Source organism: Glandiceps talaboti, chromosome 17 (genome assembly GCF_964340395.1).
Source record: "Glandiceps talaboti chromosome 17, keGlaTala1.1, whole genome shotgun sequence".
NCBI lineage: Eukaryota > Metazoa > Hemichordata > Enteropneusta > Spengelidae > Glandiceps > Glandiceps talaboti.
This window is the reverse complement of record NC_135565.1, coordinates 18,944,709-18,958,046: the sequence shown is the minus strand read 5'-3', so window position 1 is coordinate 18,958,046 and position 13,338 is coordinate 18,944,709.

Genomic DNA, 13,338 nt, shown 5'->3' with positions numbered 1-13,338 from the left:
TCTTTCTCTTTCACAGATGCTTGCAGGATTGCCTGATCTACTTTCAACTCTGTATTTTCTTTCAGAGCTGTGTTTAGCAAGTGGATTCTAGCATCAAATTCATCAACTTTTTTCTGTAAAGAACTAATTGTAATTCTAAGTTTGGTAGTTTCTACTTTGAGTTCTTTATTTTCTGTAGTAAGCTGAACTTGTCTTTGACTGCTTTCCCCATCACTATCATCAGCTTCCATTGGTGTTGCTGTGGCAATGTCACCTGTTAAACAATAAACACTTAATTGTTAAATTAAAGTTGCGAAATGGATGAGAATTTATGGTATTTATGTTGGATTTTTAATTGATAAAATATCTTTACTAAGTTTTTCTACTTTGAAAAAAAATGAAAAACAACATATACCAATTATGTGTTCAGAACTCAGTAAATTGCAAAAAACTACAAGAAGTGTAAAGAGTTTGTTATTGTACATACAGTAACGAACAGTTTACACTTTTTTTAATGTTTTGCAATTTATTGAGTTACAAACAAGGACTTGGAATATGTTATTTTACATTGTTTTTCAAGTAGAAAAAGATAGTAAAGGTGTTTTATAAATTTAAAATTTAAAATAAATACCATAAATTCTCATCCATTTGGTAATTTTAAGGTTTTAACACTATTAGACGTATATCAAATGAGTAATTAATCTAATTTAAAACAAATGAATGGCTTGAACTAGCTTAGAATCAGTACTTTTACTGGCTTACATTTTCTCCAACTTGAGTTTATTAAAACTCTCTTTGACAGTTTTTCTGTCAACATTTGACACTTGCACTCACAGTATACTGTATATTTCCTACAAATGAAGCATTCCATCAGTTTACATCCAATCCAATAGGGAACTTGCAATCCAGACTGAGCATGCTCAGATGCAAAGGACTATGGGATTATCTAGTTATTGTGATACCTAATCTGGCGCTACTGATAACATAAACCTCCCACAATGGTCAGGGTAACTACGAATTGATTATTGTTTACAATGCTAAAAATTTAGTATTTATTATCACATTTCCCATGACGCAACATACAACATGGCGGGTTTGCAAGTTCCCTATAACAATCTGTCCACATATTATAGTCATTGTTGTATACTGTTCAGAAGTACACATAATGTAGTACGTATGCTGTTGAAAATTATCTGTTCCAGGTACTTATGGTTTAATAAAAGCAAAAATCCTTGACAGCATTGCAGTTACTTATTATAATCTACACAAAACCAATAGTTACCTCTTTCCAGTAATTCTCTCTTACAGTGTTCATATTCCACAATATCCAGTGTAGTCTGTATTGAGAAGTATGAAGCACCAATTTCATTCAGTGTTTTCTCTGTGATAGTTGTAGATGTTATCAGTTTGTTGAGATTCAGGGTTTCATATTTCTTCCATAAACACTCCACGGCATCCAAAGTCTCACAGGCTATGGTGTAGTACACACTGTTACCCCCAACTTTGTCTACATGTAGATGTGGGTGAATGTTATTGATATGTTGAGGGGCTTCCTCAAGGACTTCTTCTGTTCTAAAGTATGCATGTTCTACTTCTCCGATGGATCTACCTTCTCTAGGAATACCACCTGCAGGGTTTACATGAAGTGTTATGTGTCCTGTATGGAAGATAAAAGAAAAATTTCATTTATTTCATTATGGTCAAAAGGTTAACAGACACCGTGTTCAATGTGTTACAATATAACATTTTAGAATGGTCACTTTTACAATTCTCAATGAAAAGCACAGCACAGACTTGGATAATTAACAGTGAAACAAATACAATGATTACTATTATTGAATGGCTGGCTTTATGTATATCAACACATGACAATACACCACTCTGTTGACACACACACACACACACACACCATGTCCACCACAAATACTCTATAAAGTAACTGCTTGCTAAAAGCATCAACAATATATTTTATTTAAGAGGTACTCTACCTGGACTGCGTGTCTCCTCTTTATGTGTGGCTGGACTTACAGTGGAACTGCCTCCTGGAATGTCACCTTGAGAGAAAAGATTAATTGGTTAGATAGGTAGGTGTTCTCACCTTAACCGCACTCAGAAATACACCCCTTCTCTCTACTACAGAAATATATACCTATCTATACACATAGGAATACACAATATGCCTAGAGGTTATCCATGGCTTTGAATCTGAAGATCTCCTTCACCTCATCTAGAGGAATCAGGTGAGAAGTCATGAACCAAATGTTGTTCATGTACATGAGTAAACCCCAACTATTGGAATGATGTAAACAATATATAAGTAGTGTCATGAGCTGACAAATTTACCATATTTGGACAATATTTATAACTGCTGAGTACACTAGCATATAAAAAAAATTAAACACTCATTTCCAATATGGTCCTAGTAGGAAAATTCAAGATGCCATGGCAACAATGGTCTTCTGATTTGAAGCCACAGATAGCCTCTAGACTAAAAGGAACATGGCCATCTCTCCCTACTCACAGAAATACAACTATCTCTACACAGCCTCTAGACTAAATATATATCTATCTCTGCACAGCCTCTAGACTAAAAGAAACATGGCCATCTCTCCCTACTCACAGAAATATACCTATCTCTGCACAGCCTCTAGGCTATATATTAAACAGAAACATGGCCGTCTCTCCCTACACAGAGATATACATATCTCTACACAGTAATCTACACACAGAAATACATCCTCTGTTCACAAAAATACACCTCTCTCTCAACACTTAGAAATATGCCCCATCTCTCTTTACACATGCACACAGAATACAACCCCCTCACTCTACATGCAGGAATATATCTCTATCAACACATAGAAATACACCCCCCTCTACTTACAGAAAATACCTCTCTCTGAATACACCCCCTCTACCCCTCTACTTACAGAAAACACCCCTTTCTTAAAGTGGCCATATGGATGAGGATTGGGTATTTAGTTTAGATTTCTAATTTATAAAACAATTTTATCATGGCGTCCTACTTGAATAATCAATGTGAAACAACATATGCCAAGTCCTTGTTTGTGACTCAATAAATTTTAGATTTGTTGCAATGTACATGTATTGAGTTATAAACACAGACTTGGTCAAAGTTTTTCACATTTATTTTTCAAATAGGAAACCATGATAGAATTGGTTTACAAATGAAAAATCTAAATTTAAATAAATACCACGTACACATCTACATGACCACTTTAATACAGATATACACACTCTCTCTTAGGCTTCACACACACACAATCAAATATAGTGGTATTCCTCTCCCACTACACAATGAAATACACCTCACTCCCTTCATGCACACACATCATGTCCACCATAGCCACAAGACATACTCTTTTTATATGTGGTTTCTTTCTAAAACATCACAATATTCTATCTACCCCAGCTCGATCAAACCATGAAATAAATTACATACCTGGACTTCTTGTTTCTTCTATATGTGTGGCTGGACTGACATCTCCACTACCTCCTGGAACACCTGATGAAATAGAGTAGTTGAAATGATGATAATCAGAGATATTAATAATTAATATTTCACAAATATCTTATAATTTTAGAGATTTTCAGGTCGATATGAAATTACTGTATTATACCTTTCTTCACAACATGTACATACATGTTATTTTTGTAGGCACCCATCTAAACTCTACAGAAAATTATGATTCTTCCCTGTTTCTGAAAAGACAATTTTCACTGACCTTTTTCTTAGTCTTCATGAGGTAACAAGGGAGAACTTATGCAAATATTTTTTTTAAATAAATGCCATACCTGGATTATTACTTTCCTCTTTATCATCAGCTGATTTGTCAGAGACATCTTCTGTAGGATTTGATGCAGACTTCTCTAGATTGGTTTAAAAGGAAAAGAAGAGAATTTCTGGTGTTACTACTTTCTTAAAAATTATAAATTCAAAAGTGATTTAGTATTAATTTTTATAAGAATTCTAATTAATCACTTTACCCATGCTTCAGGTAAATGTGATGAACACGGTTTTAAGTCACAATTTCTGGAAACAATTATAACATGTTTAGCACAACTGAACTGTGTGTGTGTGTGTGTGCGTGCGTGCTTGCGTGTGTGTGTGTGTGTGTGTGTGTGTGTGTGTGTGTTTGATGTCTGATGATCTACACATCCCCAGATGAATCCCCATTAAATTTCATCCCAATCTGTTCAGTAGTTTTGTAATTATAGATTTATGACCCAAAAAAATTGTTTAGACCTAAATTGCCTATCACTGATGAGATCATCATGTCATGAACAAATCTTAATCTAAACACACCAACTTTGAGTGCAATCTGCTTAGTAGTTTGGGAATTATAGTTATGGGAATTATAGATTTTTGACCAAAAGACACATTTTTATACCCAAATCACACATCGTGGTAAGATCATTTTGATTTGAACAATTTCACAGCTAGACACCTAAGGTAATATACTCACCAAATATCATGGCAATCGGTTCAGTAGTTTTAATTGACTTTAATTAAGTTGTTTACACACACACACACACACACACACACACACACACTTTTCCATGCCTATAGCACTACTGAACTACAAAGTTCAGTTGTGGTAATAACATAAGTTATACAGTTTTACAATGCCATTGGCACTATTTTGTTTTGTGAAAGGAGTAGATTAAAACGTACCAGGACTAGGGTTGTCTTGATGATCAGCTGACGGTTGATGACAGATAGTTTCTGAGTTATGTCCTGATGGGTTGTCTTCGGTGACTGAAAATAAATCAAGTTTGAACGTCTAGTGAATATATAAATATATTTGTTGTCAAAATGACTTCACGAAGCCTAGTGTTCTTATTTATTCTTCCATACACTTTGATATATCGTATATACTGTGAACAACTTAATGTAAACAGATACCATGAGATAACTGCCCATTTTTACGTATTAGTAGACACACTGTCTAGCATTTATTCGTGCGTAATTTTAATAAACGCCTATTTTGGGGGAAAAAAATACTAGTTTTATGTTGAACAATTCCCGAATAGCATTACTACGACAGGTGATGAAAGAAAGCTAGTATATTTAACGAACTCTTTTCTATAGATAATTTTTAGCAGTAAAAATCGTCCACCAAAAATATACCTGCTAGAGAATATAGTCTTTTCGAGACAACTTCTTACAAGACTTGCCCATAATTCGTTCGATCTGGCTTAGCAGAAATCTTACAATGAGAATATTTATTGTGTATAATGAAACAAATATATCACCTGAATTTGCAGCATCTTTGGGTCCAGTGGAATCCTTAACTTCATCTGAATCATGGTGTTCTCCTGAATCCGTGGGAAGATCTAACCTTGCTCGTTTAGTAGGAATACCTGATGAATCATCACCACTATCTAAATTCAAAAGGGAAAATGTTTGAAGGGAAGTCCGGAACAGTATCGAGGCTGATTTTTTATCTTAGCTTGTTTCATTTCTTTATTCTTAGCTGAACAAAAAAAATCATTTCGCAGCAATCCTACAGCGTGTTACCCCCAATCCTATATCATTCTACCTTTCTAAATAGACTTATGGAAATTGGGATGAAATGATTGTGCAGCTAGCTAAGATAAAGCCAGTCTCGTTTTTGTTCCATGTTTAGCGTTCAAAATTACTTTAAATGCCATTGTTCATTCAATATTTTCTCAACATAAAAACTGTAAAGAAATATTTGCAATTGCTCTCTTTTTCTTCATTTATAAATATAAATTGAAGTTTTGCATTATAAGTGTATTTTTTTCTGAATTTTGCATCGATCGAAATGTTATCGAGGTTCTACCGTGATTTCCATGAACAATATATTCTTTGAAATGTTTAAAATCTTTCTATTCCAACATTATCTGTCAAATTATTTGGTAGGTTATCTTTAATCTCTTATTATATGGTTATAACAACGTTTCAAAATTTAGATGATTTGCAATGTAAAATATATTCCCTTTTCTGTCAAGTATAATGCCCTTAATTTACCAATACGGCGTTTAAAACGATGAGGTAGAATGAGATCGCTCTGAGTAATCTTGAAGGATTGACAAACATCCAAGATTTACCTGATGTGTCTGAATGTTCGGCTTCTGGTACTTCCTCTGTTTTCATGTCATCGAGATGTTGTCTCACTTTGTCCAGAAAGTTTTCATTCATGTTGTTCATGGACGGCAACACCTCAGTACGAAGCCTCGTTTTCATTTCAGCTGCTTTCTTAAAGTACACGTTTGGCTTTTGAAGAATCAATACAATTTGGTCTGTAAACTTATCCACATCTTTCATGTCAACTACCGTTGCGTTCTCATAGTCTTCAAAATGTGTTCTGATAAAATCGTGACAGGTGGTGTACTTAGAAACAATGAAAGGTATTCCGATCGCCATAGCAGACAACATGAGATGGAGGGAATTCATTCCAGGGGATGGCGGGATTAGGACAAGATGCGAACTAAGGAACTCTCTTTGCATATACTTGAAAGTTGGCATAGAGGAGGGTTTAATATCAAGATGTGGATGTGGATCAAGTTTATTCTGAATATCAGATTCTGTGCCTTCGGGAAGACCAAGAATTTTCCATATTGGTGGTTGTTTTTTCCCCCCATCGTAGAGCTCGGCCACTTTATTCATACCTTTTGCTAGAAGTTTATGGCTCTGCATGTTATCTAAGTCATGTTCCTCTAGAAATGATAAAATTCTACGCTCATAATCTCCGGTTGGGACCGTTGGTTGGTCCCTTTTCAAATATGTATCATCCGGTTGGGGGTAAATCTTAAAGTGATTCTCAGTAAATTCTTGGAATCTCTGATTGAAATGATCAAAGGTCTTCTGATCTAACGAGACCATACCATGGGCAGACTCCATTTCTTCATCCAAGTGTCCAACACGACGTGCCAATTCAGTTGCATCACAACCTAGTATACTTGGAGGGGTAACATCAGTTGGCCAAAGAAATGCAATATAGTACTTGGCCATCGACAAAATCCGATCTTTGATTATCAAGGTTGCCTCGGACGTCGTCATAGCAAAGCCAAACACAATTTGCACTTTGGGTTTCATTTTTGAAACGTTTGGGTAGAACATTTCACATGCATATAGCCATTCTCGATGTGGTTTTGCATATCGAAGGGTACCGGGAGGGTTTGGGCAAATTAGCTCAATATTATCCCTTTTCGCTTCTTCTATTTCTTCCTCTGTTACTTTTAATACAAGACAAGACACTTTAAGACCTAATGTCTGAAATAGACGCGCAAGCAGTCTGACGGCGGCTGGAGTACCTTTGAGAAATGGAGACCCCCACCTGTCACAAATGATCAGAACAGATGTATTTTCATTCATGGACTTGGTATTCATCTTGAACCTGTTGGAATAAACTGCACCAATCAGCTAGCAGCAACGTGGCGTTACAAATAGAGGTCGAAAAGGGATGTTAAAAAAGGGATAACCTAACGCCGTGGCCATTATGTTTGGAGAGTTGGAGCTGAGACAAAAAAAAATCGAGCCCAATCCGCGTCCAAGTAAGTAAATAAATAAATAAACGTTAATTTGTTTAAATATTCTTATACTGTATCAATATCACTATCTTAAAATATGTATAACTCAACGTTTGATACGTTTTCAAAATTAATTCACAATTGTCAGTCAAACGTTTAAAAACTACATGTATAAGCTTAAGGTTGTAGCGATTGGCAAGTCTATAAAAACACAAAAATTGACCTATGGCTGGTGTGATTACAATTTACTGACAATCTCGGATGGAATATTAAGTTGTGATTTTGAATTAATTTCTCATGGGCTGCCGACTTTATGATTTTAAATTGACAGTGTGATTTATAACACTGACGGCAATCCCAAACCATTTTAGACTTGTATACATTACTGATAGACAGAACAGATAGTTGAACTTTATCACAATTATACAGTAATATAACCAACTATATCAAATTCTCATCGACCTGTAAATGTCTTTTTGCTAAGTTTAACTCTTATCGACGTTATAAATTCATTAATGATATGTGAACTACTGATTATAAGCTATCATGTATAATTACTACGGAACACTATAGATTGACAGACTGGCCCTTTCAAGGTTGGTATAAAAATGCTGAATTTGATCATGGTAGTGTCTTGTATAGCAATCACACAGACGATTACGCAAAAGTAAGTTTCCCTTGTATTAATGTATTGATAGAAGTGTGGTTTGTTAGCCCACAGACCTTGTCTATGGTTATGCCGATAAACCCTGGTATACGATTGTTATCGATCATAATATTAGCTTTAGTTTCAACTTTTCATTAAAGGTAACAAATATTCCTGTACACGTTTAAATTCAAGAGAATTGACACAAAATGAAACCGTTTGCTGTAAGATCAGATTAATACTGTCAAATCTGACCGAATCTAATTTACAAAAAAAAATGGCGTCATTCTACCCTTACAAATGAAAGCAAGCAATAAATTAAATACATACATACATACATACATACATACATACATACATACATACATACACACACAGAGACAGACAGACAGACAGACAGACAGACAGACAGACAGACAGACAGACAGACAGACAGACAGACAGACAGACAGACAGACAGACAAATATATAAATAAATATATACAGAGTTAATAAAAAATACAACTTAAACCACTCACCTCTCAATTCAGTTCTCTTTGACGTCTGAACATGTACGAGAAGTTACTGGAATTACAGAGAGTTATGTCCCGTGCACTCTATCATTCAGTGATGCGTACGTCTGGCTATCCGTTAATAAAGACACATACAGGTTTAATGACGAAATCAGCAACAATTTCCGCGTATTTGGTGACATATAGAAACACGTTCTACAGTCGGGAATTATATGTAATTGAAAGGCGGTTCTAAAAAGACGGCGTTACTGGAAATATATACACCAACGTATGGTGTAATCCAATGATTTGCTCAGTGCTCACTCTGTGAACGACGAAAGGCGACTGAGCAAGTAATATGTGGTAGTGTAGATTGAGTACAAAACAGTTAGGCAATAACTTATTAATATTTAGTAGATAAAGTAACAACCAATCGGTCGGTTACAAGTGGCTGTATTTCACCCCTCCCATCAAAAAATTAAACCGTACTTTTATTATTGATTTGCCCGGTATGACCTCTAAAAATGATGAGAATGTGTTTTATTTTGTTAATTTGTCTCCGAATGTGTAGTATTCGTAACATGTCTTTGTACAAACGAGGGAAGAAGACAGCAATGTGTAAATGGTTTACAAAAGCCAAGATAGACACCTGGTTGCACAGTTTCATATATTGTTCCTTACCTCGAATCGCCTTATAATAATGTCAACTAGTTACACCTTTTGGTATGTAGATATGTACATGTAGTTAAGACATGATGCCGTTCTATTTTCGGATGAGATCGAAAAAGTTCATGACATTATACATTATAATATTAGATGAATTGTAACTGTTTCAACAATGTTATAATGGTGTCTGTGATAAAATAAAAGAGGCCTCGGAGTTTCTGTGTGGATCGTGTCGTCTTGTAAGAACATGTGTATGGATTATATTGGGCCGCCAAGCTAGAACGAATTCCCGCAGATTGTCTGAGTTCTGTGCTGGAACGTACGGTACACTCATGAATGCAGGAACTTGATAATCAAAGAGTTAGCCTTAGAAGGACCTATTCTTTTGTTTTTCTTGTTTTTCATCCTATTAACAGTGGACAATTGATGAAATATGATAAATGGTTCCTGCAATTTAATTGATCCAGGTCTAAGTATTGATGGTCATTTTAGAGGATTTTCCTGTATCATTGCAGCCCCAGCGATGTTGCTACGTGTTATATCTATACTGTCTCTAGACGCTGTACACTATATAGTACACTATAGTAATCTGTGCAGAGATCTGAGATCTGGGTAACGTAATTATGTCTCGTAAACTGTCCTTGTTTGTACCACCTGGTACAAGAACACGATAAACAAGAACACAGTACACACAGGTAAGCAGGTCACATCAGGTCTAAAGATACCGCCACATCGTATAGCTAGTCATGGTGAATAATTGATACTGTGTCTAGTTCCATTGCAATGTGTCTGACTGTACTGTATTGTCCTTCCATATGTAACATATTGAGAATATGCAAATAGATAAATAATATGATGTACAGAAAACCACTTTGATATATCAATAATTTATAATCTTGCCTTTGTCCGATTCCAGGCTGCGATATATATGGGTGGGACCGTAGGAGGACTACTCGTGGGAAGTCACATACTAACTTTTGTTGATTAACGTGGCACAAACTGAGTTCATAATCTTTCTACTAAAGTGAAAATATGTATTTCCTAACTATTCTAGTATAATGTTAATGTCTTCTATGACATTACAATTGTCTTCTGACATTATTAGAACAGTTAACTACATAGTTGGGATTTCCTTGACATTATTTTGTATACGTATAATAAATTACGTCATCGGTTCACTTGTATGCTATATGTTAATACTAGGGTTGAGTTCAGTCAATCACAAATCATGGTATGTTTCAGTAAGTAGAATACTGCTATACGTTTTTTAATATCCAACACAAATTTATCCCCAAAATATAAACACAGTTTGTGGCATTGTTCCCCTTAAAGAGAAAAACCTCCAAAGATCTATAGCAGTGATCTTGATACTTAAAACTTCAAATTAGATTCGTTGTGTTCTATGACGTCATAACTCAGAGAAACGTATGGTCAGCTGATGAAGTTGTAGTTATGATATACTAGCTACATATGTCACAGATTGTTCTTAAAGCTGGACTAGCTGTATTACTATTTTTCTCAATCAGACAAATGACGATATATTCACTAAAATACCAGTAGTTGAACATTGTACGTGTTAATTAGAGGTTGTACAGGTTGACATTGTGATACGTTAGGGTGCACATTTTAGGGTGTGTACCGATTTATTGTACCACATTATATGTACAGCAACTACACAAATATGTTTACCAACAGTAGATTCAATACGGTTCAACGTGTACGATATTACAAGTAAATCATTCTATCGAATAATCTAGTTAAAACGTTCTAGTTGTAGCTAATCCAGCTTTAATGTATTTCTAGCTCTATCTTAATATATCAGTGTGGGTAAAGTTGACAATCGACACACAGACATGAGATGGGATTGTTCCTCCAGGTACAAACTGATATTCAGACACATAAAATCGATAAGAATTTATTTCTATCACCACAAAATGACAAATTTTCTGACCTTTAATTCAACTGTCAAACCAGGGTTAGATACAGAGTAAACAGACTTTACAATAGCTCACGAAATTATAATCGATAGACGCCGTAGCTCTTGATAGCCGCATAGTAAACACAACCTGGTTATCGGGTTCACATTGACCTCGTCTGACCTCTTTGGTTTTGAATAGAACCAAATGCTTTGATTTTTCAGATAGAGATGTGTGGCCCAATTAAAAGTAAATTGGGCAGCACTCGTTTTTTTCTATTGGTGTAGCATCAAGTAGCATCAAGTACCCCCAGACACAATACAAAGTGTTCGTCGACCTCAACCATGGTTGAGTCGAAAAAAAATAGCTGTAAACTCACTGTCACACGTCGATTTAAAATGCATAGGAGCAACTGAAACATTTACAGACCATTTCTTCTTCTCTTTTTTCAAATATAGCCTAAATCGCACGTGAGCGGCCAGTCTTGCCTCGAACAATTAATATCAAATCCTAGATGATCAACTCAACCGTGAAACCATACAAGTGCAAAATAACACTGGTTGAGTTATTCTGTGACCGAAACTGTAACATTGAGTTGCATAAGGAGATACATCTTGTAACTGAACTTCTATATATCAACGTCTGTTGCATTTCTTCCAAACACCCATAACATGAAATTTATCTAATTTACTACATTCAGAAAATCTGAAATTGTGTTTGAAGATTAATCTCGAAAAACCTGATGTTGGTGGAGAACAAAAATATCAAGTTGGACTACTTAATTGTTGAATATCGATCAATTCGTGATCCGAAATAATAGGTTTTTGTCAAATGATTGACAGCTTGTTTTCTGTTACAGACTCCTTGTCTGTCTTTCTATGTAAAGCATTGATTTATTGCAAGTCGAAAGTTTTGTCCTGTCATTAGGCAACCATGCCTTTAAATTACCCTTACTAGAGAAATGTCGTGGTTCGTCTGAAAAGAGACAGAAACAAAGTAACCTGGCGAACGTCTAGATCTTGCCGTCATCTTCCGACCGTAAGGGGGCGGGCTTCGATATACATAGGGAGTGGTGGCACGGACTATACTATTCATTGAGAAGTCAAGATGCCGTCGACTTCGATAAACGTTTTCACTATATGTAGCTTCTAGAGAATATTGAAATAAATGACAATCCATTTACACGCTGGGGGAGATGAAAAAAGGGAATATGATAATTACTAATGACCACAACATTGATGATGACTATTTGGTGTAAAGTTATAAAAGATTTGTATGCAAGTAAAACTTTTTCCCACCTTTAGAAACACTAAACGCAACACAAACCAAGCCTCCACTATTGGAATCAGGAAACACTGTACAAAGTGAAAGTTTTGATCGTATGAAATAATACATGGAAATATAAAAAAAAAAAAACGTATTATTAAGATATTGACATGTTAGCACTTAGATATAATAAAAAAAAAACATTGTGTGGTTCCGGTTACGCTCAATTTTAGAATAGGTGGGGTAGGTAGATTTTCTATTTTATTTTTTTTCTGTGTGAGTGTCTAGTTCAGGTTTTTCATTGTTTTCCAAATGGTCTTTGTGTTGTTTATGTCTTGCTATCAGATGTAAGAACGGTTTTAGAGTGTCTTTGTTAGTTGATGATAGTTTCCGCATCAACTATTTCTCGTGAGACTTCACAATTTTTGCGATTTTATTATTTTTTCTCTCGAATACGTAAAAAGTTTAGGGTCGGAAGTGAAAAAAACAGATGGGGTCGGGTAACCGGAACCAAATAAGGTTAGGCCTGAGCTCTGAACACAAAGACCTGATGTTTATAATGCCCACAGTTAACAGTTAGAATAGAACTTTGAGAGTATAGATTATCTAACATTGTGTTGTGTTGTGTTGTGTTGTGTTGTGTTGTGTTGTGCTGTGTTGTGTTGTGTTGTGTTGTGCTGTGCTGTGCTGTGTTGTGCCGTGCCGTGCTGTGTTGTGTTGTGTTGTGCTGTGTTGTGTTGTGCTGTACTGTGCTGTGCTGTGTTGTGCTGTGTTGTGTTGTGTTGTGTTGTGTTGTGTTGTGCATTCATTGAACACTTTCTAGTAAACCCGAGAATGATTTTATAAAACACAAATT